This window comes from Formica exsecta, unplaced genomic scaffold (genome assembly GCF_003651465.1).
Source record: "Formica exsecta isolate Colony F162 unplaced genomic scaffold, ASM365146v1 scaffold120, whole genome shotgun sequence".
NCBI classification, from domain to species: domain Eukaryota; kingdom Metazoa; phylum Arthropoda; class Insecta; order Hymenoptera; family Formicidae; genus Formica; species Formica exsecta.
In genome coordinates, this window is record NW_021848537.1 from 1,535,734 (window position 1) to 1,541,613 (window position 5,880).

The following is a 5,880-nucleotide window of genomic DNA, read 5'->3' on the forward strand; positions in this document are numbered from 1 at the left end:
AAAAAAAATACGGAATTATTTCATTTGATTTTATTGTAAATTGTATGTTTTATGCATTTATAGAAACTGCATAATTTTACTGAAGGAGATAGAAGTGGCATCGTCAAGAAATGTACGATGATTTACGGAGAAGTCGATGAAACGCGATCACCAATCTTGCGATGTCGACGTGCGGATAATCGTATTCCCGGTCGAACCGCTAGTCGTTTCAGTTACGAAACGAAGTATACGAGCCATTACGAAACGAAAGGATGTAATATCGCGGCGATGTAGGCGAGCTCTAATGCCGGGCTCACCGGCTCGGTACCGTTAGATTTTCTCCCAACCGGCGATCGTTGTCACACTTCTAACCAGAAAGGCCCGCTTCAATCGTCCCGAATTCAAGAATAATTCACGAGTCAAAGTGGCACGAGAGAGGAATGCCACATCGAGATTATCTGTTTAAAAGTGACAGATCACGTGTCAACGTCATGAGAAAACATTTCCAATCTTTGTCCGCGTTTAATCAAATTTATATATAAAATATAATTTATATTTATATATATATTTATATATTTTATTATAAATTTTATTATAAATTTATATATAATTTATATATTTATATATAAAATTTATCTTCAATTAAGAAAAATATAAATTTAAATCAAAGTTAAAGTTATTCAATATACAAAGTATCAAGTATTCATTATACATATAAGTAACGTATACCTTTTTTTATCATTTTCAACATTCAATTAGAAACGTTTCACGCGATTACAAGCCGCGAGCGATTGAATCGGACGACAAAAAGCAACGTATCATTATTTTCTTCTCTCCGATCGACGCTTCCGGAATGCAAGACATAATATATTCATTATGTAAGCGCGATGCAACAAGTGACACGCGGAACGCTCAAATAAAATCCGATCGATAAGAAGAAAAAAGAGAAAAAGAAAGAAAAAAAAAAGAGAAAAGACATTTCCTGCTGCTGGATATCACGCCGTCGCTGGTGGAGAAAGGATTTTAACCCTCGTCATGGTCAAACTTCCGCGAAGAAATTCGCGGTTGCGCGGTGGTTAGAAAGGTAATAAGTAAGCAACGGCGAGGAAAGTTCCGCGGGAAATTACTGAGTGAGGTAAGACCGAAATGCGCGCAAGATGTGTATTACATTTAACATTACTCTGTGTGAGTAACGTGAAAGTTTGCTATCCCACGACGTGTTACACGAGCATGTGGACCGCGATCCTCGCCTCGGAGAGCATCACGCGATTGCGATCGCGAATGTCGGATGCAAAAACCCATTTCACTCGGTATTATTATCTGTGTCACGATACCTTTGACAAAAATTTCCGTAGAAAGCGCAAAAGCTAATGAAAATTAATGCAACATAGTTTCTTCTCGGTTAAAGCGACACGCGATACATCCATGTAGTAAACACATTTCACAAATGCATTCTATTAAAAGAGAAAATAATCATTTGAAAAATTTCACTCGAATAAAATATTATACAATTTATATATTATAAAATCAAATTTGGCATTTATTCCGAGACACAAAGATTTTTTAAATTTGAGAAACTTGAGAAAATTCGTAGAAAATTTAATCTATTCAAAAAATATCGAAAACATAGTTAAATTTTGAGAAAGTCAAGATTTCAAGAATTTTAAAACAGAAAAGCGGACCTTCTCTAGGTGTTTATTAAATCAGCCTCGTCGTTTTCAGCGTTCGTCTAACAAACGTGAGCAAACATTAACACGGTACAACCGAATCGACATGACTCGACTAACTCAATATTCTCTAAAAATAAAAGGGGCACCGTTAGATTTTGCGATACGACGATGCTCGGTCGATTATGTTAAGCCGTTACTATGCTGTATCTCGGATTCCATATTAACGGGTCTTTCGCTAATCGCGAACCGACGATTCTAAAGCGCGAATTATATATTACTATCACCGAGAAGTCAATTGTACAACAGGAATCATCGAGATTTTTTTACTATTTCTTCTACTTGAAAATCTCCACGAATAAATTGTAGTATAATATATTAAAATACATAAATAAATAATTGTGCATGGATGTACGCCATTGAGATTTAAATATTCTTAATAAATGCGACAAGGAGTCGATAACCGAAATAATTAAATTAAAAAATTTTGAAAGATAATCTAAAGTTTTTAAAAACTTTTTCCAGAAATTTAAGAGTAATAGTAGCATACATTAGCTTGGTTCATGACATTTTATACAAAGTTATAATTTCTCTTTTACACAAGTGTGCATATATGTGTGTGTGTGTGTGTGGCTTCGTCTATCGATTTTATTCAATTATATTCAACAAAATACGACACGATCCTCAATATTTTTACACATATGAAAATCAAACATATGAAAGATCTGAACAATGTTTAATTAATTAAGAATTGAGACATATCCAGACAGAGATTCGTGTAACCACATAATGTTGCATATATAGAGAAATCGTCCAATCGTATATGTGACACAAAGGATACCATATCATCGCATCTTTTATATGATTTTTATGTATTTATGCATCACCCAATGTGTAATGCATAAATATTATGCAACGCTCATCTAGATAGGACTTGCCAAAAATTTGTACAACGGATTGACACTATTCAAGTTCTCATGTCCTTGATCCGTCATACGCAACGAAACGGAACGATACGGAACCGTATGGAACCGTACGGAACCCGTTTTCGGCTACGTCCCGTTACGTTGACGAGGAGAGGAGCAGCCAAACCGAAGCTTCTCGCGTACAAACGAAGAGAAGGAAGGAAAAGGAGAAGGAGAGGAGGAAACGGAGCCAGTTTTCAAACGGCCCGTCCGGAGAAAGTGGTGTCGGCCATACATTTACTGACCTACATCCCCTCCCCCTCCCCCACTCCCTCTTCCGACAGGCTGACAGCCACCCGCGGGCGCACCGCCAGCCCACAAATTGTCCCGTTACACACGAGCCCGTTGTACACGTCATCGCACCGTGACCCACAAAATGACACCCGACGCCCCCTCCTCACTCTGTCCTTCTCTCTCCTTCTTCTCCTCGTGCATCCTCCCTCCCTTGCCCAGCGGCCTCATTCTCTCCATCGCCGGTGACTTTTATTCTAAAATTATGTCACGCCGCCTCCGAGAGATTCCCGCGACGCGGATTAACGGACGAACAAAGGCGAGCCTAATGAAGATGTTTCACGCGTGTCCGTCACGGGTCACTTTAATCTACTTCGTGGCCGGCTTAATGCGAGATTGTTCCACTGTAGCCGTAACGACGATCGCTCCTGCCGAGAAAATATCGATATTTCTGTTCTAACAAGGCCGACCAAAATTTGCGTATATCCGGGAAATTAGTTTAATACACACACACACACACACACACACATACGTATGTATGTGTATTCCTCGCCGCGAATTAAATTAATTAGTGGAATTTTGCGTCTCCCACGAGCGTTGCGCGATTTCTAATTAACCAACTTTCCAACTCGGGTTTATTCAATGCGATTTGTTCGAAGAGCGCGATCATTGATAGAGTTCGTTCAAATGGATTAAAAGCTTCTCGAACGTTACGACTAATGTGGTATAATTTCGACAAACGTTAAAAGCAATTATCTATTTCCCCTCTTACGCTAACGGTACACCGAAAGCCTTGGCATTATTTTCTCTCGAGTCATGCTAACAGCGTTACTCAATAGTGTTACGAAACTTGACACATTGTCTCGGCCAATCGGCAAATTCCATGAGCAAGAAAGGGAAACTAATGTTATCCCCGCATGAAGACATTATAGACGAGTTTGTTATAAAAATCAAAAACAAAGGAAATCCACAATTTCGCTTAATATCCAAATATCATAAATCTACAATTCCATTTTATATTGTTTCCATTTTATTGATAATTATTTATATGTAAATATATGTTTTATGTATTATATTTTAATTTTTATATTTTAATTTTTTATAAATATATATTTTATGCAACAACAAATTTTGTAAGAAAAAAACATTAAATCAATAAGGATATTTTTAACATGAGAATAATATTTTCTATCGCGTGTGCTACATTTTAATATTACATTAAAAAATCTATTTTTCTAAATTAAGAAATCTATTTTTAACATGTATATGTGTATATATATATATATATATATATACACACAGGATTGACGACGAGCAAAGCTGCTTGTTATTTAGCCGTAAAGCGGCTATGTAATAAATATAGGGACAAGTATGACCATTTCACCTTTCTATTTAATCGGAATTTAACAACGTGACAGATCGCGACAATGAGAAACTCGAAAAATTCTCGTATAAAGGCGATAAAAATGCAAAAATCGCAATTAATGCGCACCTTGACAATCCTGAAAAACAAGCCCCGACAGTTAGAAACGGCCGCGCGTAATTAACATCGACGATAAATGTGTGGCGGTAAAAAACCACGATATGGAAAACGCGAATTCTTTTCTTCTTGAAACAGCAACGATGACATAAATCCCCAAACGCGAGCGCGCAAAAAAATTGTTTCTCTCAATTACATCTTAAAATAATGTATTGAATTGTGATGGTTGATCTTTTATCCAAGATAATTCAGAGAGAATTGTTATGCTGTTTATCTGTAAATTAATAAAATGTCCAAATTTCTTTCTTTCAAGTTTAAATCTTTTTTAAATATAACAAGAAGAGAGAGTATCAGTTTATTTTTATGAGCAAAATTTATTTTTAATTTAATTTTATATTTTTTAATATATGAGATTTCTACTCTCATTTATAAAGTATATATAAAATTTGTTGTGTATATAAAATAAACTTTATTTGTATCTATTTATCTATATAATTTAGCTTGTTTAAAACATTAAAATATTTAATTTACATGTCAAAATGTTTAAAAAATCAAAATTCTTTTATATATTATTAAATATACAAATTCATACAAATTATATAATCATGTCTATCTCGAATAGAAAACCGTGCAATATTTTAGAATAAAATTCAATAGAAAAGCAATCGCACGGAATATCAATAGAATTAATTGCGAGGTGCGAGAAATGTCAAAGAACTGAGCGCGTATTCGAGAGTTTTTCTTCTGTCGTGGAACATTGAACTGCGTCGCTATTCGAGGTCGATGGGAAGAGAGTTGTCGCTAAGTAAAGTTAGAAGTTCTTGGCTACTCTCCCTGCCCGTAATACATCGCTGTTCGGATCGGCACTTTCTCCGCGGTGAAGGCAAGTAAACATCTCTATTGGAACCGCAAGTCTCTCTCTCTCTCTCTCTCTCTCTCTCTTTTTCTCTTTCTCGTCTTCCTTTTTCCTTTCTTTCTAGACGCGCGAGTTGCACACTCGGTTGCTGCACCAACCCGCCGAAGAGATCCAAGATAAATTTATTAGCACGCGATTCTCAATTTACGCGGTTAATATCGAAACGGTTCATCAGCTCGCAAACCAGAAAAAAACTTTCAAAACAAATATAACAATGTTCATTTTTTAAATAGTAACATTATCAATGATTTATTGTTATTTTACCGGCTATTTTACCAGCAATATATTTATTCAAGAGATTTATTCAGGTATGACCTGATACTTTCTCAAAGAACACACTGTACAAGTATTTGCGCGAATTATAATGAACACGATATTAAATACAAATATTACGATAATCGCGTCAATTACTTTTCAATAAACGCGTAGAAAAGTGGATCGTTTCATGCGCAAAAAAAATTTATTGCTGTAAATTAGTATGTTTTTCAGGAAAAAGGAGTGTCGTTGAAAGAAATCAGCGCGTGACGAAATTAAATTTGTTTCATTAATCGCGATAACGAGAGCCGGATAAAGTTGGCGATGGAGAAAGAGAAACAAACAAATCCCCTAAAAAAAAAAAAAAAAAAAAAAAAAAAAAAAAAA